The 27,092-nt window shown below is 31.1% G+C and overlaps 1 protein-coding gene across 1 annotated transcript in view; it reads left to right on the top strand.

Annotated features, from left to right (window-relative positions):
• LOC141154562 (bile salt-activated lipase-like) overlaps nucleotides 1–27,092 on the top strand; it is a 143,394-nt gene that overhangs the window by 114,422 nt on the left and 1,880 nt on the right. The window lies entirely within an intron of this gene.

Genomic DNA, 27,092 nt, shown 5'->3' with positions numbered 1-27,092 from the left:
GGGCAGTATTATAGTAGTTATATTCTTGTACACTGGAGCGGTATTATGGTAGTTATATTCTTGTACATAGGAGCAGTATTATAGTAGTTATATTCTTGTACATAGGGGCAGTATTATAGTAGTTATATTCTTGTACATAGGAGCAGTATTAAAGTAGTTGTATTCTTGTACAGAGGAGCAGTATTATAGTAGTTATATTCTTGTACATAGGAGCAGTATTATAGTAGTTATATTCTTGTACATAGGAGGCAGTATTATAGTAGTTGTATTATTGTACATAGGGGGCAGTATTATAGTAGTTATATTCTTGAACATAGGGGGCAGTATTATAGTAGATATATTCTTGTACATAGGAGCAGTATTACAGTAGTTGTATTCTTGTACATAGGAGCAGTATTATAGTAGTTATATTCTTGTACATAGGAGCAGTATTATAGTAGTTATATTCTTGTACATAGAGGGCAGTATTATAGTAGTTATATTCTTGTACATAGAGAGCAGTATTATAGTAGTTATATTCTTGTACATAGGAGCAGTATTATAGTAGTTATATTCTTGTACATAGGGGCAGTATTATAGTAGTTATATTCTTGTACATAGGGGCAGTAATAGAGTAGTTATATTCTTGTACATAGGGGCAGTATTATAGTAGTTGTATTATTGTACATAGGAGCAGTATTATAGTAGTTATATTCTTGAACATAGGGGGCAGTATTATAGTAGATATATTCTTGTACATAGGGGGCAGTATTATAGTAGTTATATTCTTGTACAGAGTGGCAGTATTATAGTAGTTTTATTCTTTTTCATAGGGGGCAGTATCATAGTAGTTATATTCTTGTACATAGGAGCAGTATTATAGTAGTTATATTCTTGAACATAGGGGGGCAGTATTATAGTAGTTATATTCTTGTACATAGGGGCAGTATTATAGTAGTTGTATTATTGTACATAGGAGCAGTATTATAGTAGTTATATTCTTGAACATAGGGGGCAGTATTATAGTAGATATATTCTTGTACATAGGGGGCAGTATTATAGTAGTTATATTCTTGTACAGAGTGGCATTATTATAGTAGTTATATTCTTGTACATAGGGGGCAGTATTATAGTAGTTATATTCTTGTACATAAGAGCAGTATTATAGTAGTTATATTCTTGTACATAGGAGCAGTATTATAGTAGTTATATTCTTGTACATAGGAGCAGTATTATAGTAGTTATATTCTTGTACAGAGGGGGCAGTATTATAGTAGTTATATTCTTGTACACTGGAGCGGTATTATAGTAGTTATATTCTTGTACAGAGGGGGCAGTATTATAGTAGTTATATTCTTGTACACTGGAGCGGTATTATAGTAGTTATATTCTTGTACATAGGAGCAGTATTATAGTAGTTCTATTCTTGTACATAGGAGGCAGTATTATAGTAGTTGTATTATTGTACATAGGGGGCAGTATTATAGTAGTTATATTCTTGAACATAGGGGGCAGTATTATAGTAGTTATATTCTTGTACATAGGAGCAGTATTACAGTAGTTGTATTCTTGTACATAGGAGCAGTATTATAGTAGTTATATTCTTGTACATAGTAGCAGTATTATAGTAGTTATATTCTTGTATATAGGAGCAGTATTATAGTAGTTATATTCTTGTACATAGGAGCAGTATTATAGTAGTTATATTCTTGTACATAGGAGGCAGTATTATAGTAGTTGTATTATTGTACATAGGAGCAGTATTATAGTAGTTATATTCTTGTACATAGGGGGCAGTATTATAGTAGTTATATTCTTGTACATAGGCACAGTATTATAGTAGTTATATTCTTGTACATATGGGTAGTATTATAGTAGATATATTCTTATACATAGGAGCAGTATTACAGTAGTTGCATTCTTGTACATAGGAGCAGTATTATAGTAGTTATATTCTTGTACATAGGAGGCAGTATTATAGTAGTTGTATTATTGTACATAGGAGCAGTATTATAGTAGTTATATTCTTGTACATAGGGGGCAGTATTATAGTGGTTATATTCTTGTACATAGGCACAGTATTATAGTAGTTATATTCTTGTACATATGGGTAGTATTATAGTAGATATATTCTTATACATAGGAGCAGTATTACAGTAGTTGCATTCTTGTACATAGGAGCAGTATTATAGTAGTTATATTCTTGTACATAGGAGCAGTATTATAGTAGTTATATTCTTGTACATAGGAGGCCGTATTATAGTAGTTATATTCTTGAACATAGGGGGCAGTATTATAGTAGATATATTCTTGTACATAGGGGGCAGTATTATAGTAGTTATATTCTTGTACAGAGTGGCATTATTATAGTAGTTATATTCTTGTACATAGGGGGCAGTATTATAGTAGTTATATTCTTGTACATAAGAGCAGTATTATAGTAGTTATATTCTTGTACATAGGAGCAGTATTATAGTAGTTATATTCTTGTACATAGGAGCAGTATTATAGTAGTTATATTCTTGTACAGAGGGGGCAGTATTATATTAGTTATATTCTTGTACACTGGAGCGGTATTATAGTAGTTATATTCTTGTACAGAGGGGGCAGTATTATAGTAGTTATATTCTTGCACACTGGAGCGGTATTATAGTAGTTATATTCTTGTACATAGGAGCAGTATTATAGTAGTTCTATTCTTGTACATAGGAGGCAGTATTATAGTAGTTGTATTATTGTACATAGGGGGCAGTATTATAGTAGTTATATTCTTGAACATAGGGGGCAGTATTATAGTAGTTATATTCTTGTACATAGGAGCAGTATTACAGTAGTTGTATTCTTGTACATAGGAGCAGTATTATAGTAGTTATATTCTTGTACATAGTAGCAGTATTATAGTAGTTATATTCTTGTATATAGGAGCAGTATTATAGTAGTTATATTCTTGTACATAGGAGCAGTATTATAGTAGTTATATTCTTGTACATAGGAGGCAGTATTATAGTAGTTGTATTATTGTACATAGGAGCAGTATTATAGTAGTTATATTCTTGTACATAGGGGGCAGTATTATAGTAGTTATATTCTTGTACATAGGCACAGTATTATAGTAGTTATATTCTTGTACATATGGGTAGTATTATAGTAGATATATTCTTATACATAGGAGCAGTATTACAGTAGTTGCATTCTTGTACATAGGAGCAGTATTATAGTAGTTATATTCTTGTACATAGGAGGCAGTATTATAGTAGTTGTATTATTGTACATAGGAGCAGTATTATAGTAGTTATATTCTTGTACATAGGGGGCAGTATTATAGTGGTTATATTCTTGTACATAGGCACAGTATTATAGTAGTTATATTCTTGTACATATGGGTAGTATTATAGTAGATATATTCTTATACATAGGAGCAGTATTACAGTAGTTGCATTCTTGTACATAGGAGCAGTATTATAGTAGTTATATTCTTGTACATAGGAGCAGTATTATAGTAGTTATATTCTTGTACATAGGAGGCCGTATTATAGTAGTTATATTCTTGTACATAGGGGGCAGTATTATAGTAGTTATATTCTTGTACATAGGGGCAGTATTATAGTAGTTATATTTTTGTACATAGGGGCAGTATTATAGTAGTAATATTCTTGTACATTGGAGCAGTATTATAGTAGTTATATTCTTGTACGTAGAGAGCAGTATTGTAGTAGTTATATTCTTGTACATAGGGGCAATATTATAGTAGTTATATTCTTGTACATAGGGGCAGTATTATAGTAGTAATATTCTTGTACATTGGAGCAGTATTATAGTAGTTATATTCTTGTACGTAGAGAGCAGTATCATAGTAGTTATATTCTTGTACATAGGAGCAGTATCATAGTAGTTATACTCTTGTACATAGGAGCAGTATTATAGTAGTTATATTCTTAAACATAGGGGGGCAGTATTATAGTAGTTATATTCTTGTACGTAGGGGCAGTATTATAGTAGTTGTATTATTGTACATAGGAGCAGTATTATAGTAGTTATATTCTTGAACATAGGGGGCAGTATTATAGTAGATATATTCTTGTACATAGTGGGCAGTATTATAGTAGTTATATTCTTGTACAGAGTGGCATTATTATAGTAGTTATATTCTTGTACATAGGGGGCAGTATTATAGTAGTTATATTCTTGTACATAAGAGCAGTATTATAGTAGTTATATTCTTGTACATAGGAGCAGTATTATAGTAGTTATATTCTTGTACATAGGAGCAGTATTATAGTAGTTATATTCTTGTACAGAGGGGGCAGTATTATAGTAGTTATATTCTTGTACACTGGAGCGGTATTATAGTAGTTATATTCTTGTACAGAGGGGGCAGTATTATAGTAGTTTTATTCTTGTACACTGGAGCGGTATTATAGTAGTTATATTCTTGTACATAGGAGCAGTATTATAGTAGTTCTATTCTTGTACATAGGAGGCAGTATTATAGTAGTTGTATTATTGTACATAGGGGGCAGTATTATAGTAGTTATATTCTTGAACATAGGGGGCAGTATTATAGTAGTTATATTCTTGTACATAGGAGCAGTATTACAGTAGTTGTATTCTTGTACATAGGAGCAGTATTATAGTAGTTATATTCTTGTACATAGTAGCAGTATTATAGTAGTTATATTCTTGTATATAGGAGCAGTATTATAGTAGTTATATTCTTGTACATAGGAGGCAGTATTATAGTAGTTGTATTATTGTACATAGGAGCAGTATTATAGTAGTTATATTCTTGTACATAGGGGGCAGTATTATAGTAGTTATATTCTTGTACATAGGCACAGTATTATAGTAGTTATATTCTTGTACATATGGGTAGTATTATAGTAGATATATTCTTATACATAGGAGCAGTATTACAGTAGTTGCATTCTTGTACATAGGAGCAGTATTATAGTAGTTATATTCTTGTACATAGGAGGCAGTATTATAGTAGTTGTATTATTGTACATAGGAGCAGTATTATAGTAGTTATATTCTTGTACATAGGGGGCAGTATTATAGTGGTTATATTCTTGTACATAGGCACAGTATTATAGTAGTTATATTCTTGTACATATGGGTATTATTATAGTAAATATATTCTTATACATAGGAGCAGTATTACAGTAGTTGCATTCTTGTACATAGGAGCAGTATTATAGTAGTTATATTCTTGTACATAGGAGCAGTATTATAGTAGTTATATTCTTGTACATAGGAGGCCGTATTATAGTAGTTATATTCTTGTACATAGGGGGCAGTATTATAGTAGTTATATTCTTGTACATAGGGGCAGTATTATAGTAGTTATATTTTTGTACATAGGGGCAGTATTATAGTAGTAATATTCTTGTACATTGGAGCAGTATTATAGTAGTTATATTCTTGTACATAGAGAGCAGTATTGTAGTAGTTATATTCTTGTACATAGGGGCAGTATTATAGTAGTTATATTCTTGTACATAGGGGCAGTATTATAGTAGTTATATTCTTGTACATAGGGGCAGTATTATAGTAGTTATATTCTTGTACATAGGGGCAGTATTATAGTAGTTGTATTGTTGTACATAGGAGCAGTATTATAGTAGTTATATTCTTGACCATAGGGGGCAGTATTATAGTAGATATATTCTTGTACATAGCGGACAGTATCATAGTAGTTATATTCTTGTACAGAGTGGCAGTGTTATAGTTGTTATATTCTTGTACATAGGAGCAGTATTATAGTAGTTATATTCTTGAACATAGGGGGGCAGTATTATAGTAGTTATATTCTTGTACATAGGGGCAGTATTATAGTAGTTATATTCTTGTACATAGGAGCAGTATTACAGTAGTTGTATTCTTGTACATAGGAGCAGTATTATAGTAGTTATATTCTTGTACATAGGAGGCAGTATTATAGTAGTTGTATTATTGTACATAGGGGGCAGTATTATAGTAGTTATATTCTTGTACATAGGAGCAGTATTACAGTAGTTGTATTCTTGTACATAGGAGCAGTATTATAGTAGTTATATTCTTGTACATAGGAGCAGTATTATAGTAGTTATATTCTTGTACATAGGGGCAGTATTATAGTAGTTATATTCTTGTACATAGGGGGCAGTATTATAGTAGTTATATTCTTGTACATAGGAGCAGTATTACAGTAGTTGTATTCTTGTACATAGGAGCAGTATTATAGTAGTTATATTCTTGTACATAGGAGCAGTATTATAGTAGTTATATTCTTGTACATAGGGGCAGTATTATAGTAGTTATATTCTTGTACATAGGGGGCAGTATTATAGTAGATATATTCTTGTACATAGGGAGCAGTATTATAGTAGTTATATTCTTGTATATAGGGGCAGTATTATAGTAGTTATATTCTTGTACATAGGGGCAGTATTATAGTAGTTATATTCTTGTACATAGGAGCAGTATTATAGTAGTTATATTCTTGTACATAGGAGCAGTATTATAGTAGTTATATTCTTGCACATAGGGGACAGTATTATAGTAGTTATATTCTAGCACATAGGAGGCAGTATTATAGTAGTTATATTCTTGTACATAGGGGGCAGTATTATAGTAGTTATATTCTTGTACATAGGGGGCGGTATTATAGTAGTTATATTCTTGTACATAGTGGGCAGTATTATAGTAGTTATATTCTCGTACATAGGGGGCGGTATTATAGTAGTTATATTCTTGTACATAGGGGGCTGTATTATAGTAGTTATATTCTTGTACATAGGAGCAGTATTATATTAGTTATATTCTTGTATATAGGAGCAGTATTATAGTAGTTATATTCTTGTACATAGGAGCAGTATTATAGTAGTTATATTCTTGTACATAGGAGGCAGTATTATATTAGCTGTATTATTGTACATAGGAGCAGTATTATAGTAGTTATAATCTTGTACATAGGGGGCAGTATTATAGTAGTTATATTCTTGTACATAGGAGCAGTATTATAGTAGTTATATTCTTCAACATAGGGGGCAGTATTATAGTAGTTATATTCTTGTACATAGGGGCAGTATTATAGTAGTTATATTCTTGTACATAGGGGCAGTATTATAGTAGTTATATTCTTATACATAGGAGCAGTATTATAGTAGTTATATTCTTGTACATAGGAGGCCGTATTATAGTAGTTATATTCTTGTACATAGGAGCAGTGTTATAGTAGTTATATTCTTGTACATAGGAGGCCGTATTATAGTAGTTATATTCTTGTACATAGGGGGCAGTATTATAGTAGTTATATTCTTGTACATAGGGGCAGTATTATAGTAGTTATATTTTTGTACATAGGGGCAGTATTATAGTAGTAATATTCTTGTACATTGGAGCAGTATTATAGTAGTTATATTCTTGTACATAGAGAGCAGTATTATAGTAGTTATATTCTTGTACATAGGAGGCCGTATTATTGTAGTTATATTCTTGTACATAGGGGGCAGTATTATAGTAGTTATATTCTTGTACATAGGGGCAGTATTATAGTAGTTATATTTTTGTACATAGGGGCAGTATTATAGTAGTAATATTCTTGTACATTGGAGCAGTATTATAGTAGTTATATTCTTCTACATAGAGAGCAGTATTATAGTAGTTATATTCTTGTACATAGGAGCAGTATTATAGTAGTTATATTCTTGTACATAGGAGCAGTATTATAGTAGTTATATTCTTGTACATAGGAGCAGTATTATAGTAGTTATATTCTTGCACATAGGGGACAGTATTATAGTAGTTATATTCTAGCACATAGGAGGCAGTATTATAGTAGTTATATTCTTGTACATAGGGGGCAGTATTATAGTAGTTATATTCTTGTACATAGGGGGCGGTATTATAGTAGTTATATTCTTGTACATAGTGGGCAGTATTATAGTAGTTATATTCTCGTACATAGGGGGCGGTATTATAGTAGTTATATTCTTGTACATAGGGGGCTGTATTATAGTAGTTATATTCTTGTACATAGGAGCAGTATTATATTAGTTATATTCTTGTATATAGGAGCAGTATTATAGTAGTTATATTCTTGTACATAGGAGCAGTATTATAGTAGTTATATTCTTGTACATAGGAGGCAGTATTATATTAGCTGTATTATTGTACATAGGAGCAGTATTATAGTAGTTATAATCTTGTACATAGGGGGCAGTATTATAGTAGTTATATTCTTGTACATAGGAGCAGTATTATAGTAGTTATATTCTTCAACATAGGGGGCAGTATTATAGTAGTTATATTCTTGTACATAGGGGCAGTATTATAGTAGTTATATTCTTGTACATAGGGGCAGTATTATAGTAGTTATATTCTTATACATAGGAGCAGTATTATAGTAGTTATATTCTTGTACATAGGAGGCCGTATTATAGTAGTTATATTCTTGTACATAGGAGCAGTGTTATAGTAGTTATATTCTTGTACATAGGAGGCCGTATTATAGTAGTTATATTCTTGTACATAGGGGGCAGTATTATAGTAGTTATATTCTTGTACATAGGGGCAGTATTATAGTAGTTATATTTTTGTACATAGGGGCAGTATTATAGTAGTAATATTCTTGTACATTGGAGCAGTATTATAGTAGTTATATTCTTGTACATAGAGAGCAGTATTATAGTAGTTATATTCTTGTACATAGGAGGCCGTATTATTGTAGTTATATTCTTGTACATAGGGGGCAGTATTATAGTAGTTATAGTCTTGTACATAGGGGCAGTATTATAGTAGTTATATTTTTGTACATAGGGGCAGTATTATAGTAGTAATATTCTTGTACATTGGAGCAGTATTATAGTAGTTATATTCTTGTACATAGAGAGCAGTATTATAGTAGTTATATTCTTGTACATAGGAGCAGTATTATAGTAGTTATATTCTTGTACATAGGGGCAGTATTATAGTAGTTATATTCTTGTACATAGGGGCAGTATTATAGTAGTTGTATTATTGTACATAGGAGCAGTATTATAGTAGTTATATTCTTGAACATAGGGGGCAGTATTATAGTAGATATATTCTTGTACATAGGGGGCAGTTTTATAGTAGTTATATTCTTGAACAGAGTGGCAGTATTATAGTAGTTTTATTCTTGTACATAGGGGGCAGTATCATAGTAGTTATATTCTTGTACATAGGAGCAGTATTATAGTAGTTACATTCTTCAACACAGGGGGCAGTATTATAGTAGTTATATTCTTGTACATAGGAGCAGTATTATAGTAGTTATATTCTTGTACATAGGAGCAGTATTATAGTAGTTATATTCTTGGACATAGGAGGCAGTATTATAGTAGTTGTATTATTGTACATAGGAGCAGTATTATAGTAGTTACATTCTTCAACATAGGGGGCAGTATTATAGTAGTTATATTCTTGTACATAGGGGGCAGTATTATAGTAGTTATATTCTTGTACATAGGAGCAGTATTATAGTAGTTATATTCTTCAACATAGGGGGCAGTATTATAGTAGTTATATTCTTGTACATAGGGGCAGTATTATAGTAGTTATATTCTTGTACATAGGGGCAGTATTATAGTAGTTATATTCTTATAAATAGGAGCAGTATTACAGTAGTTGTATTCTTGTACATAGGAGCAGTATTATAGTAGTTATATTCTTGTACATAGGAGCAGTATTATAGTAGTTATATTCTTGTACATAGGAGGCAGTATTATAGTAGTTATATTCTTGTACATAAGGGCCAGTATTATAGTAGTTATATTCTTGTACATAGGGGCAGTATTATAGTAGTTATATTCTTGTACATAGGGGCAGTATTATAGTAGTAATATTCTTGTACATAGGAGCAGTATTATAGTAGTTATATTCTTGTACATAGAGAGCAGTATTATAGTAGTTATATTCTTGTACATAGGAGCAGTATTATAGTAGTTATATTCTTGTACATAGGGGCAGTATTATAGTAGTTATATTCTTGTACATAGGGGCAGTATTATAGTAGTTATATTCTTGGACATAGGGGCAGTATTATAGTAGTTATATTCTTGTACATAGGAGCAGTATTATAGTAGTTATATTCTTGTACATAGGAGCAGTATTATAGTAGTTATATTCTTGTACATAGGGGGCAGTATTATAGTAGTTGTATTATTGTACATAGGAGCAGTATTATAGTAGTTATATACTTGAACATAGGGGGCAGTATTATAGTAGATATATTCTTGTACATAGGGGGCAGTATTATAGTAGTTATATTCTTGTACAGAGTGGCAGTGTTATAGTAGTTTTATTCTTGTACATAGGGGGCAGTATCATAGTTGTTATATTCTTGTACATAGGAGCAGTATTATAGTAGTTATATTCTTGTACATAGGAACAGTATTACAGTAGTTGTATTCTTGTACATAGGAGCAGTATTATAGTAGTTATATTCTTGTACATAGGAGCAGTATTATAGTAGTTATATTCTTGTACATAGGAGGCAGTATTATAGTAGTTGTATTATTGTACATAGGGGGCAGTATTATAGTAGTTATATTCTTCAACATAGGGGGCAGTATTATAGTAGTTGTATTATTGTACATAGGAGCAGTATTATAGTAGTTATATTCTTGAACATAGGGGGCAGTATTATAGTAGATATATTCTTGTACATAGGGGGCAGTATTATAGTAGTTATATTCTTGTACAGAGTGGCAGTATTATAGTAGTTTTATTTTTGTACACTGGGGCGGTATTATAGTAGTTATATTCTTGTACAGAGGGGGCAGTATTATAATAGTTATATTCTTGTACACTGGAGCGGTATTATAGTAGTTATATTCTTGTACATAGGAGCAGTATTATAGTAGTTATATTCTTGTACATAGGAGGCAGTATTATAGTAGTTGTATTATTGTACATAGGGGCAGTATTATAGTAGTTATATTCTTGAACATAGGGGGCAGTATTATAGTAGTTATATTCTTGTACATAGGAGCAGTATTACAGTAGTTGTATTCTTGTACATAGGAGCAGTATTATAGTAGTTATATTCTTGTACATAGGAGCAGTATTATATTAGTTATATTCTTGTATATAGGAGCAGTATTATAGTAGTTATATTCTTGTACATAGGAGCAGTATTATAGTAGTTATATTCTTGTACATAGGAGGCAGTATTATATTAGCTGTATTATTGTACATAGGAGCAGTATTATAGTAGTTATAATCTTGTACATAGGGGGCAGTATTATAGTAGTTATATTCTTGTACATAGGAGCAGTATTATAGTAGTTATATTCTTCAACATAGGGGGCAGTATTATAGTAGTTATATTCTTGTACATAGGGGCAGTATTATAGTAGTTATATTCTTGTACATAGGGGCAGTATTATAGTAGTTATATTCTTATACATAGGAGCAGTATTATAGTAGTTATATTCTTGTACATAGGAGGCCGTATTATAGTAGTTATATTCTTGTACATAGGAGTAGTGTTATAGTAGTTATATTCTTGTACATAGGAGGCCGTATTATAGTAGTTATATTCTTGTACATAGGGGGCAGTATTATAGTAGTTATATTCTTGTACATAGGGGCAGTATTATAGTAGTTATATTTTTGTACATAGGGGCAGTATTATAGTAGTAATATTCTTGTACATTGGAGCAGTATTATAGTAGTTATATTCTTGTACATACAGAGCAGTATTATAGTAGTTATATTCTTGTACATAGGAGCAGTATTATAGTAGTTATATTCTTGTACATAGGGGCAGTATTATAGTAGTTATATTCTTGTACATAGGGGCAGTATTATAGTAGTTGTATTATTGTACATAGGAGCAGTATTATAGTAGTTATATTCATGAACATAGGGGGCAGTATTATAGTAGATATATTTTTGTACATAGGGGGCAGTATTATAGTAGTTATATTCTTGAACAGAGTGGCAGTATTGTAGTAGTTTTATTCTTGTACATAGGGGGCAGTATCATAGTAGTTATATTCTTGTACATAGGAGCAGTATTATAGTAGTTACATTCTTCAACATAGGGGGCAGTATTATAGTAGTTATATTCTTGTACATAGGAGCAGTATTATAGTAGTTATATTCTTGTACATAGGAGCAGTATTATAGTAGTTATATTCTTGGACATAGGAGGCAGTATTATAGTAGTTGTATTATTGTACATAGGAGCAGTATTATAGTAGTTATATTCTTGTACATAGGGGGCAGTATTATAGTAGTTATATTCTTGTACATAGGGGGCAGTATTATAGTAGTTATATTCTTGTACATAGGGGCAGTATTATAGTAGTTATATTCTTGTACATAGGGGCAGTATTATAGTAGTTATATTCTTATACATAGGAGCAGTATTACAGTAGTTGTATTCTTGTACATAGGAGCAGTATTATAGTAGTTATATTCTTGTACATAGGAGCAGTATTATAGTAGTTATATTCTTGTACATAGGAGGCAGTATTATAGTAGTTATATTCTTGTACATAAGGGCCAGTATTATAGTAGTTATATTCTTGTACATAGGGGCAGTATTATAGTAGTTATATTCTTGTACATAGGGGCAGTATTATAGTAGTAATATTCTTGTACATAGGAGCAGTATTATAGTAGTTATATTCTTGTACATAGAGAGCAGTATTATAGTAGTTATATTCTCGTACATAGGAGCAGTATTATAGTAGTTATATTCTTGTACATAGGGGCAGTATTATAGTAGTTATATTCTTGTACATAGGGGCAGTATTATAGTAGTTATATTCTTGTACATAGGGGCAGTATTATAGTAGTTATATTCTTGTACATAGGAGCAGTGTTATAGTAGTTATATTCTTGTACATAGGAGCAGTATTATAGTAGTTATATTCTTGTACATAGGGGGCAGTATTATAGTAGTTGTATTATTGTACATAGGAGCAGTATTATAGTAGTTATATTCTTGAACATAGGGGGCAGTATTATAGTAGATATATTCTTGTACATAGGGGGCAGTATTATAGTAGTTATATTCTTGTACAGAGTGGCAGTGTTATAGTAGTTTTATTCTTGTACATAGGGGGCAGTATCATAGTTGTTATATTCTTGTACATAGGAGCAGTATTATAGTAGTTATATTCTTGTACATAGGAACAGTATTACAGTAGTTGTATTCTTGTACATAGGAGCAGTATTATAGTAGTTATATTCTTGTACATAGGAGCAGTATTATAGTAGTTATATTCTTGTACATAGGAGGCAGTATTATAGTAGTTGTATTATTGTACATAGGGAGCAGTATTATAGTAGTTATATTCTTCAACATAGGGGGCAGTATTATAGTAGTTATATTCTTGTACATAGGAGCAGTATTACAGTAGTTGTATTCTTGTACATAAGAGCAGTATTATAGTAGTTATATTCTTGTACATAGGAGCAGTATTATAGTAGTTATATTCTTGTACATAGGGGCAGTATTATAGTAGTTATATTTTTGTACATAGGGGCAGTATTATGGTAGTAATATTCTTGTACATTGGAGCAGTATTATAGTAGTTATATTCTTGTACATAGAGAACAGTATTATAGTAGTTATATTCTTGTACATAGGAGCAGTATTATAGTAGTTATATTCTTGTACATAGGGGCAGTATTATAGTAGTTATATTCTTGTACATAGAGAGCAGTATTATAGTAGTTATATTCTTGTACATAGGAGCAGTATTATAGTAGTTATATTCTTGTACATAGGGGCAGTATTTTAGTAGTTATATTCTTGTACATATGGGCAGTAATATAGTAGTTATATTCTTGTACATAGGGGCAGTATTATAGTAGTAGTATTATTGTACATAGGAGCAGTATTATAGTAGTTATATTCTTGAACATAGGGGGGCAGTATTATAGTAGATATATTCTTGTACATAGGGGGCAGTATTATAGTAGTTATATTCTTGTACAGATTGGCAGTATTATAGTAGTTTTATTCTTGTACATAGGGGGCAGTATCATAGTAGTTATATTCTTGTACATAGGAGCAGTATTATAGTAGTTATATTCTTGAACATAGGGGGGCAGTATTATAGTAGTTATATTCTTGTACATAGGGGCAGTATTATGGTAGTTATATTCTTGTACATAGGGGCAGTATTATAGTAGTTGTATTATTGTACATAGGAGCAGTATTATAGTAGTTATATTCTTGTACAGAGGGGGCAGTATTATAGTAGATATATTCTTGTACATAGGGGGCAGTATTATAGTAGTTATATTCTTGTACAGAGTGGCAGTATTATAGTAGTTATATTCTTGTACATAGGAGCAGTATTACAGTAGTTGTATTCTTGTACATAGGAGCAGTATTATAGTAGTTATATTCTTGTACATAGGAACAGTATTATAGTAGTTATATTCTTGTACAGAGGGGGCAGTATTATAGTAGTTATATTCTTGTACACTGGAGCGGTATTATAGTAGTTATATTCTTGTACAGAGGGGGCAGTATTATAGTAGTTATACTCTTGTACACTGGAGCGGTATTATAGTAGTTATATTCTTGTACATAGGAGCAGTATTATAGTAGTTATATTCTTGTACATAGGAGGCAGTATTATAATAGTTGTATTATTGTACATAGGGGGCAGTATCATAGTAGTTATATTCTTGAACATAGGGGGCTGTATTATAGTAGTTATATTCTTGTACATAGGAGCAGTATTACAGTAGTTGTATTCTTGTACATTGGAGCAGTATTATAGTAGTTATATTCTTGTACATAGGAGCAGTATTATAGTAGTTATATTCTTGTATATAGGAGCAGTATTATAGTAGTTATATTCTTATACATAGGAGCAGTATTATAGTAGTTATATTCTTGTACATAGGAGGCAGTATTATAGTAGTTGTATTATTGTACATAGGAGCAGTATTATAGTAGTTATATTCTTGTACATAGGGGGCAGTATTATAGTAGTTATATTCTTTTACATAGGAGCAGTATTATAGTAGTTATATTCTTCAACATAGGGGGCAGTATTATAGTAGTTATATTCTTGTACATAGGGGCAGTATTATAGTAGTTATATTCTTGTACATATGGGTAGTATTATAGTAGTTATATTCTTATACATAGGAGCAGTATTACAGTAGTTGCATTCTTGTACATAGGAGCAGTATTATATTAGTTATATTCTTGTACATAGGGGCAGTATTATAGTAGTTATATTCTTGTACATAGGGGCAGTATTATAGTAGTTGTATTATTGTACATAGGAGCAGTATTATAGTAGTTATATTCTTGAACATAGGGGGCAGTATTATAGTAGATATATTCTTGTACATAGGGGGCAGTATTTTAGTAGTTATATTCTTGTACAGAGTGGCAGTATTATAGTAGTTTTATTCTTGTACATAGGGGGCAGTATCATAGTAGTTATATTCTTGTACATAGGAGCAGTATTATAGTAGTTATATTCTTGAACATAGGGGGGCAGTATTATAGTAGTTATATTCTTGTACATAGGGGCAGTATTATAGTAGTTATACTCTTGTACATAGGAGAAGTACTACAGTAGTTGTATTCTTGTACATAGGAGCAGTATTATAGTAGTTATATTCTTGTACATAGGAGCAGTATTATAGTAGTTATATTCTTGGACATAGGAGGCAGTATTATAGTAGTTGTATTATTGTACATAGGAGCAGTATTATAGTAGTTATATTCTTGTACATAGGGGGCAGTATTATAGTAGTTATATTCTTGTACATAGGAGCAGTATTATAGTAGTTATATCTTTCAACATAGGGGGCAGTATTATAGTAGTTATATTCTTGTACATAGGAGCAGTATTATAGTAGTTATATTCTTGTACATAGGAGCAGTATTATAGTAGTTATATTCTTGGACATAGGAGGCAGTATTATAGTAGTTGTATTATTGTACATAGGAGCAGTATTATAGTAGTTATATTCTTGTACATAGGGGGCAGTATTATAGTAGTTATATTCTTGTACATAGGGGCAGTATTATAGTAGTTATATTCTTGTACATAGGGACAGTATTATAGTAGTTATATTCTTATACATAGGAGCAGTATTACAGTAGTTGTATTCTTGTACATAGGAGCAGTATTATAGTAGTTATATTCTTGTACATAGAGAGCAGTATTATAGTAGTTATATTCTTGTACATAGGAGCAGTATTATAGTAGTTATATTCTTGTACATAGGGGCAGTATTATAGTAGTTATATTCTTGTACATAGGGGCAGTATTATAGTAGTTATATTCTTGTACATAGGAGCAGTATTATAGTAGTTATATTCTTGTACATAGGAGCAGTATTATAGTAGTTATATTCTTGTACATAGGGGGCAGTGTTATAGTAGTTGTATTATTGTACATAGGAGCAGTATTATAGTAGTTATATTCTTGAACATAGGGGGCAGTATTATAGTAGATATATTCTTGTACATAGGGGGCAGTATTATAGTAGTTATATTCTTGTACAGAGTGGCAGTGTTATAGTAGTTTTATTCTTGTACATAGGGGGCAGTATCATAGTTGTTATATTCTTGTACATAGGAGCAGTATTATAGTAGTTATATTCTTGAACATAGGGGGGCAGTATTATAGTAGTTATATTCTTGTACATAGGGGCAGTATTATAGTAGTTATATTCTTGTACATAGGAGCAGTATTACAGTAGTTGTATTCTTGTACAGAGGAGCAGTATTATAGTAGTTATATTCTTGTACATAGGAGCAGTATTATAGTAGTTATATTCTTGTATATAGGAGGCAGTATTATAGTAGTTGTATTATTGTACATAGGGGGCAGTATTATAGTAGTTATATTCTTGAACATAGGGGGCAGTATTATAGTAGTTATATTCTTGTACATAGGAGCAGTATTACAGTAGTTGTATTCTTGTACATAGGAGCAGTATTATAGTAGTTATATTCTTGTACATAGGAGCAGTATTATAGTAGTTATATTCTTGTACATAGAGGGCAGTATTATAGTAGTTATATTCTTGTACATAGAGAGCAGTATTATAGTAGTTATATTCTTGTACATAGGAGCAGTATTATAGTAGTTATATTCTTGTACATAGGGGCAGTATTATAGTAGTTATATTCTTGTACATAGGGGCAGTAATAGAGTAGTTATATTCTTGTACATTGGGGCAGTATTATAGTAGTTGTATTATTGTACATAGGAGCAGTATTATAGTAGTTATATTCTTGAACATAGGGGGCAGTATTATAGTAGATATATTCTTGTACATAGGGGGCAGTATTATAGTAGTTATATTCTTGTACAGAGTGGCAGTATTATAGTAGTTTTATTCTTGTACATAGGGGGCAGTATCATAGTAGTTATATTCTTGTACATAGGAGCAGTATTATAGTAGTTATATTCTTGAACATAGGGGGGCAGTATTATAGTAGTTATATTCTTGTACATAGGGGCAGTATTATAGTAGTTGTATTATTGTACATAGGAGCAGTATTATAGTAGTTATATTCTTGAACATAGGGGGCAGTATTATAGTAGATATATTCTTGTACATAGGGGGCAGTATTATAGTAGTTATATTCTTGTACAGAGTGGCATTATTATAGTAGTTATATTCTTGTACATAGGGGGCAGTATTATAGTAGTTATATTCTTGTACATAGGAGCAGTATTATAGTAGTTATATTCTTGAACATAGGGGGGCAGTATTATAGTAGTTATATTCTTGTACATAGGGGCAGTATTATAGTAGTTATACTCTTGTACATAGGAGAAGTACTACAGTAGTTGTATTCTTGTACATAGGAGCAGTATTATAGTAGTTATATTCTTGTACATAGGAGCAGTATTATAGTAGTTATATTCTTGGACATAGGAGGCAGTATTATAGTAGTTGTATTATTGTACATAGGAGCAGTATTATAGTAGTTATATTCTTGTACATAGGGGGCAGTATTATAGTAGTTATATTCTTGTACATAGGAGCAGTATTATAGTAGTTATATCTTTCAACATAGGGGGCAGTATTATAGTAGTTATATTCTTGTACATAGGAGCAGTATTATAGTAGTTATATTCTTGTACATAGGAGCAGTATTATAGTACTTATATTCTTGGACATAGGAGGCAGTATTATAGTAGTTGTATTATTGTACATAGGAGCAGTATTATAGTAGTTATATTCTTGTACATAGGGGGCAGTATTATAGTAGTTATATTCTTGTACATAGGGGCAGTATTATAGTAGTTATATTCTTGTACATAGGGACAGTATTATAGTAGTTATATTCTTATACATAGGAGCAGTATTACAGTAGTTGTATTCTTGTACATAGGAGCAGTATTATAGTAGTTATATTCTTGTACATAGAGAGCAGTATTATAGTAGTTATATTCTTGTACATAGGAGCAGTATTATAGTAGTTATATTCTTGTACATAGGGGCAGTATTATAGTAGTTATATTCTTGTACATAGGGGCAGTATTATAGTAGTTATATTCTTGTACATAGGAGCAGTATTATAGTAGTTATATTCTTGTACATAGGAGCAGTATTATAGTAGTTATATTCTTGTACATAGGGGGCAGTGTTATAGTAGTTGTATTATTGTACATAGGAGCAGTATTATAGTAGTTATATTCTTGAACATAGGGGGCAGTATTATAGTAGATATATTCTTGTACATAGGGGGCAGTATTATAGTAGTTATATTCTTGTACAGAGTGGCAGTGTTATAGTAGTTTTATTCTTGTACATAGGGGGCAGTATCATAGTTGTTATATTCTTGTACATAGGAGCAGTATTATAGTAGTTATATTCTTGAACATAGGGGGGCAGTATTATAGTAGTTATATTCTTGTACATAGGGGCAGTATTATAGTAGTTATATTCTTGTACATAGGAGCAGTATTACAGTAGTTGTATTCTTGTACAGAGGAGCAGTATTATAGTAGTTATATTCTTGTACATAGGAGCAGTATTATAGTAGTTATATTCTTGTATATAGGAGGCAGTATTATAGTAGTTGTATTATTGTACATAGGGGGCAGTATTATAGTAGTTATATTCTTGAACATAGGGGGCAGTATTATAGTAGTTATATTCTTGTACATAGGAGCAGTATTACAGTAGTTGTATTCTTGTACATAGGAGCAGTATTATAGTAGTTATATTCTTGTACATAGGAGCAGTATTATAGTAGTTATATTCTTGTACATAGAGGGCAGTATTATAGTAGTTATATTCTTGTACATAGAGAGCAGTATTATAGTAGTTATATTCTTGTACATAGGAGCAGTATTATAGTAGTTATATTCTTGTACATAGGGGCAGTATTATAGTAGTTATATTCTTGTACATAGGGGCAGTAATAGAGTAGTTATATTCTTGTACATTGGGGCAGTATTATAGTAGTTGTATTATTGTACATAGGAGCAGTATTATAGTAGTTATATTCTTGAACATAGGGGGCAGTATTATAGTAGATATATTCTTGTACATAGGGGGCAGTATTATAGTAGTTATATTCTTGTACAGAGTGGCAGTATTATAGTAGTTTTATTCTTGTACATAGGGGGCAGTATCATAGTAGTTATATTCTTGTACATAGGAGCAGTATTATAGTAGTTATATTCTTGAACATAGGGGGGCAGTATTATAGTAGTTATATTCTTGTACATAGGGGCAGTATTATAGTAGTTGTATTATTGTACATAGGAGCAGTATTATAGTAGTTATATTCTTGAACATAGGGGGCAGTATTATAGTAGATATATTCTTGTACATAGGGGGCAGTATTATAGTAGTTATATTCTTGTACAGAGTGGCATTATTATAGTAGTTATATTCTTGTACATAGGGGGCAGTATTATAGTAGTTATATTCTTGTACATAAGAGCAGTATTATAGTAGTTATATTCTTGTACATAGGAGCAGTATTATATTAGTTATATTCTTGTACATAGGAGCAGTATTATAGTAGTTATATTCTTGTACAGAGGGGGCAGTATTATAGTAGTTATATTCTTGTACACTGGAGCGGTATTATAGTAGTTATATTCTTGTACAGAGGGGGCAGTATTATAGTAGTTATATTCTTGTACACTGGAGCGGTATTACAGTAGTTATATTCTTGTACATAGGAGCAGTATTATAGTAGTTCTATTCTTGTACATAGGAGGCAGTATTATAGTAGTTGTATTATTGTACATAGGGGGCAGTATTATAGTAGTTATATTCTTGAACATAGGGGGCAGTATTATAGTAGTTATATTCTTGTACATAGGAGCAGTATTACAGTAGTTGTATTCTTGTACATAGGAGCAGTATTATAGTAGTTATATTCTTGTACATAGTAGCAGTATTATAGTAGTTATATTCTTGTATATAGGAGCAGAATTATAGTAGTTATATTCTTGTACATAGGAGCAGTATTATAGTAGTTATATTCTTGTACATAGGAGGCAGTATTATAGTAGTTGTATTATTGTACATAGGAGCAGTATTATAGTAGTTATATTCTTGTACATAGGGGGCAGTATTATAGTAGTTATATTCTTGTACATAGGCACAGTATTATAGTAGTTATATTCTTGTACATAGGAGGCAGTATTATAGTAGATATATTCTTATACATAGGAGCAGTATTACAGTAGTTGCATTCTTGTACATAGGAGCAGTATTATAGTAGTTATATTCTTGTACATAGGAGGCAGTATTATAGTAGTTATATTCTTGTACATAGGAGGCAGTATTATAGTAGTTGTATTATTGTACATAGGAGCAGTATTATAGTAGTTATATTCTTGTACATAGGGGGCAGTATTATAGTAGTTATATTCTTGTACAGAGGGGGCAGTATTATAGTAGTTATACTCTTGTACACTGGAGCGGTATTATAGTAGTTATATTCTTGTACATAGGAGCAGTATTATAGTAGTTATATTCTTGTACATAGGAGGCAGTATTATAATAGTTGTATTATTGTACATAGGGGGCAGTATCATAGTAGTTATATTCTTGAACATAGGGGGCTGTATTATAGTAGTTATATTCTTGTACATAGGAGCAGTATTACAGTAGTTGTATTCTTGTACATTGGAGCAGTATTATAGTAGTTATATTCTTGTACATAGGAGCAGTATTATAGTAGTTATATTCTTGTATATAGGAGCAGTATTATAGTAGTTATATTCTTATACATAGGAGCAGTATTATAGTAGTTATATTCTTGTACATAGGAGGCAGTATTATAGTAGTTGTATTATTGTACATAGGAGCAGTATTATAGTAGTTATATTCTTGTACATAGGGGGCAGTATTATAGTAGTTATATTCTTTTACATAGGAGCAGTATTATAGTAGTTATATTCTTCAACATAGGGGGCAGTATTATAGTAGTTATATTCTTGTACATAGGGGCAGTATTATAGTAGTTATATTCTTGTACATATGGGTAGTATTATAGTAGTTATATTCTTATACATAGGAGCAGTATTACAGTAGTTGCATTCTTGTACATAGGAGCAGTATTATATTAGTTATATTCTTGTACATAGGGGCAGTATTATAGTAGTTATATTCTTGTACATAGGGGCAGTATTATAGTAGTTGTATTATTGTACATAGGAGCAGTATTATAGTAGTTATATTCTTGAACATAGGGGGCAGTATTATAGTAGATATATTCTTGTACATAGGGGGCAGTATTTTAGTAGTTATATTCTTGTACAGAGTGGCAGTATTATAGTAGTTTTATTCTTGTACATAGGGGGCAGTATCATAGTAGTTATATTCTTGTACATAGGAGCAGTATTATAGTAGTTATATTCTTGAACATAGGGGGGCAGTATTATAGTAGTTATATTCTTGTACATAGGGGCAGTATTATAGTAGTTATACTCTTGTACATAGGAGAAGTACTACAGTAGTTGTATTCTTGTACATAGGAGCAGTATTATAGTAGTTATATTCTTGTACATAGGAGCAGTATTATAGTAGTTATATTCTTGGACATAGGAGGCAGTATTATAGTAGTTGTATTATTGTACATAGGAGCAGTATTATAGTAGTTATATTCTTGTACATAGGGGGCAGTATTATAGTAGTTATATTCTTGTACATAGGAGCAGTATTATAGTAGTTATATCTTTCAACATAGGGGGCAGTATTATAGTAGTTATATTCTTGTACATAGGAGCAGTATTATAGTAGTTATATTCTTGTACATAGGAGCAGTATTATAGTAGTTATATTCTTGGACATAGGAGGCAGTATTATAGTAGTTGTATTATTGTACATAGGAGCAGTATTATAGTAGTTATATTCTTGTACATAGGGGGCAGTATTATAGTAGTTATATTCTTGTACATAGGGGCAGTATTATAGTAGTTATATTCTTGTACATAGGGACAGTATTATAGTAGTTATATTCTTATACATAGGAGCAGTATTACAGTAGTTGTATTCTTGTACATAGGAGCAGTATTATAGTAGTTATATTCTTGTACATAGAGAGCAGTATTATAGTAGTTATATTCTTGTACATAGGAGCAGTATTATAGTAGTTATATTCTTGTACATAGGGGCAGTATTATAGTAGTTATATTCTTGTACATAGGGGCAGTATTATAGTAGTTATATTCTTGTACATAGGAGCAGTATTATAGTAGTTATATTCTTGTACATAGGAGCAGTATTATAGTAGTTATATTCTTGTACATAGGGGGCAGTGTTATAGTAGTTGTATTATTGTACATAGGAGCAGTATTATAGTAGTTATATTCTTGAACATAGGGGCAGTATTATAGTAGATATATTCTTGTACATAGGGGGCAGTATTATAGTAGTTATATTCTTGTACAGAGTGGCAGTGTTATAGTAGTTTTATTCTTGTACATAGGGGGCAGTATCATAGTTGTTATATTCTTGTACATAGGAGCAGTATTATAGTAGTTATATTCTTGAACATAGGGGGGCAGTATTATAGTAGTTATATTCTTGTACATAGGGGCAGTATTATAGTAGTTATATTCTTGTACATAGGAGCAGTATTACAGTAGTTGTATTCTTGTACAGAGGAGCAGTATTATAGTAGTTATATTCTTGTACATAGGAGCAGTATTATAGTAGTTATATTCTTGTATATAGGAGGCAGTATTATAGTAGTTGTATTATTGTACATAGGGGGCAGTATTATAGTAGTTATATTCTTGAACATAGGGGGCAGTATTATAGTAGTTATATTCTTGTACATAGGAGCAGTATTACAGTAGTTGTATTCTTGTACATAGGAGCAGTATTATAGTAGTTATATTCTTGTACATAGGAGCAGTATTATAGTAGTTATATTCTTGTACATAGAGGGCAGTATTATAGTAGTTATATTCTTGTACATAGAGAGCAGTATTATAGTAGTTATATTCTTGTACATAGGAGCAGTATTATAGTAGTTATATTCTTGTACATAGGGGCAGTATTATAGTAGTTATATTCTTGTACATAGGGGCAGTAATAGAGTAGTTATATTCTTGTACATTGGGGCAGTATTATAGTAGTTGTATTATTGTACATAGGAGCAGTATTATAGTAGTTATATTCTTGAACATAGGGGGCAGTATTATAGTAGATATATTCTTGTACATAGGGGGCAGTATTATAGTAGTTATATTCTTGTACAGAGTGGCAGTATTATAGTAGTTTTATTCTTGTACATAGGGGGCAGTATCATAGTAGTTATATTCTTGTACATAGGAGCAGTATTATAGTAGTTATATTCTTGAACATAGGGGGGCAGTATTATAGTAGTTATATTCTTGTACATAGGGGCAGTATTATAGTAGTTGTATTATTGTACATAGGAGCAGTATTATAGTAGTTATATTCTTGAACATAGGGGGCAGTATTATAGTAGATATATTCTTGTACATAGGGGGCAGTATTATAGTAGTTATATTCTTGTACAGAGTGGCATTATTATAGTAGTTATATTCTTGTACATAGGGGGCAGTATTATAGTAGTTATATTCTTGTACATAAGAGCAGTATTATAGTAGTTATATTCTTGTACATAGGAGCAGTATTATATTAGTTATATTCTTGTACATAGGAGCAGTATTATAGTAGTTATATTCTTGTACAGAGGGGGCAGTATTATAGTAGTTATATTCTTGTACACTGGAGCGGTATTATAGTAGTTATATTCTTGTACAGAGGGGGCAGTATTATAGTAGTTATATTCTTGTACACTGGAGCGGTATTATAGTAGTTATATTCTTGTACATAGGAGCAGTATTATAGTAGTTCTATTCTTGTACATAGGAGGCAGTATTATAGTAGTTGTATTATTGTACATAGGGGGCAGTATTATAGTAGTTATATTCTTGAACATAGGGGGCAGTATTATAGTAGTTATATTCTTGTACATAGGAGCAGTATTACAGTAGTTGTATTCTTGTACATAGGAGCAGTATTATAGTAGTTATATTCTTGTACATAGTAGCAGTATTATAGTAGTTATATTCTTGTATATAGGAGCAGAATTATAGTAGTTATATTCTTGTACATAGGAGCAGTATTATAGTAGTTATATTCTTGTACATAGGAGGCAGTATTATAGTAGTTGTATTATTGTACATAGGAGCAGTATTATAGTAGTTATATTCTTGTACATAGGGGGCAGTATTATAGTAGTTATATTCTTGTACATAGGCACAGTATTATAGTAGTTATATTCTTGTACATAGGAGGCAGTATTATAGTAGATATATTCTTATACATAGGAGCAGTATTACAGTAGTTGCATTCTTGTACATAGGAGCAGTATTATAGTAGTTATATTCTTGTACATAGGAGGCAGTATTATAGTAGTTATATTCTTGTACATAGGAGGCAGTATTATAGTAGTTGTATTATTGTACATAGGAGCAGTATTATAGTAGTTATATTCTTGTACATAGGGGGCAGTATTATAGTAGTTATATTCTTGTACACAGGGGGTAGTATTATAGTAGATATATTCTTATACATAGGAGCAGTATTACAGTAGTTGCATTCTTGTACATAGGAGCAGTATTATAGTAGTTATATTCTTGTACATAGGAGGCAGTATTATAGTAGTTGTATTATTGTACATAGGAGCAGTATTATAGTAGTTATATTCTTGTACATAGGGGGCAGTATTATAGTGGTTATATTCTTGTACATAGGCTCAGTATTATAGTAGTTATATTCTTGTACATATGGGTAGTATTATAGTAGATATATTCTTATACATAGGAGCAGTATTACAGTAGTTGCATTCTTGTACATAGGAGCAGTATTATAGTAGTTATATTCTTGTACATAGGAGCAGTATTATAGTAGTTATATTCTTGTACATAGGAGGCCGTATTATAGTAGTTATATTCTTGTACATAGGGGGCAGTATTATAGTAGTTATATTCTTGTACATAGGGGCAGTATTATAGTAGTTATATTTTTGTACATAGGGGCAGTATTATAGTAGTAATATTCTTGTACATTGGAGCAGTATTATAGTAGTTATATTCTTGTACATAGAGAGCAGTATTGTAGTAGTTATATTCTTGTACATAGGGGCAGTATTATAGTAGTTATATTCTTGTACATAGGGGCAGTATTATAGTAGTTATATTCTTGTACATAGGGGCAGTATTATAGTAGTTATATTCTTGTACATAGGGGCAGTATTATAGTAGTTGTATTGTTGTACATAGGAGCAGTATTATAGTAGTTATATTCTTGACCATAGGGGGCAGTATTATAGTAGATATATTCTTGTACATAGGGGGCAGTATTATAGTAGTTATATTCTTGTACAGAGTGGCAGTATTATAGTAGTTTAATTTTTGTACATAGGGGACAGTATCATAGTAGTTATATTCTTGTACATAGGAGCAGTATTATAGTAGTTATATTCTTCAACATAGGGGGCAGTATTATAGTAGTTATATTCTTGTACATAGGGGGCAGTATTACAGTAGTTATATTGTTGTACATAGGAGCAGTATTATAGTAGTTATATTCTTGTACATAGGAGCAGTATTATAGTAGTTATATTCTTGTACATAGGGGGCAGTATTATAGTAGTTGTATTATTGTACATAGGAGCAGTATTATAGTAGTTATATTCTTGAACATAGGGGGCAGTATTATAGTAGATATATTCTTGTACATAGGGGGCAGTATTATAGTAGTTATATTCTTGTACAGAGTGGCAGTGTTATAGTAGTTTTATTCTTGTACATAGGGGGCAGTATCATAGTTGTTATATTCTTGTACATAGGAGCAGTATTATAGTAGTTATATTCTTGAACATAGGGGGGCAGTATTATAGTAGTTATATTCTTGTACATAGGGGCAGTATTATAGTAGTTATATTCTTGTACATAGGAGCAGTATTACAGTAGTTGTATTCTTGTACATAGGAGCAGTATTATAGTAGTTATATTCTTGTACATAGGAGGCAGTATTATAGTAGTTGTATTATTGTACATAGGGGGCAGTATTATAGTAGTTATATTCTTGTACATAGGAGCAGTATTATAGTAGTTATATTCTTGTACATAGGAGGCAGTATTATAGTAGTTGTATTATTGTACATAGGGGGCAGTATTACAGTAGTTGTATTCTTGTACATAGGAGCAGTATTATAGTAGTTATATTCTTGTACATAGGAGCAGTATTATAGTAGTTATATTCTTGTACATAGGGGCAGTATTATAGTAGTTATATTCTTGTACATAGGGGGCAGTATTATAGTAGTTATATTCTTGAACATAGGGGGCAGTATTATAGTAGTTATATTCTTGTACATAGGAGCAGTATTACAGTAGTTGTATTCTTGTACATAGGAGCAGTATTATAGTAGTTATATTCTTGTACATAGGAGCAGTATTATAGTAGTTATATTCTTGTACATAGGGGCAGTATTATAGTAGTTATATTCTTGTACATAGGGGGCAGTATTATAGTAGATATATTCTTGTACATAGGGAGCAGTATTATAGTAGTTATATTCTTGTACATAGGGGCAGTATTATAGTAGTTATATTCTTGTACATAGGGGCAGTATTATA

Source organism: Phyllobates terribilis, unplaced genomic scaffold (assembly GCF_046119375.1).
Source record: "Phyllobates terribilis strain yellow unplaced genomic scaffold, ASM4611937v1 Scaffold_7__3_contigs__length_470593459, whole genome shotgun sequence".
NCBI lineage: Eukaryota > Metazoa > Chordata > Amphibia > Anura > Dendrobatidae > Phyllobates > Phyllobates terribilis.
Note: the sequence above shows the minus strand (reverse complement) of the source record. Positions and strands in the feature narration are given on the sequence as shown.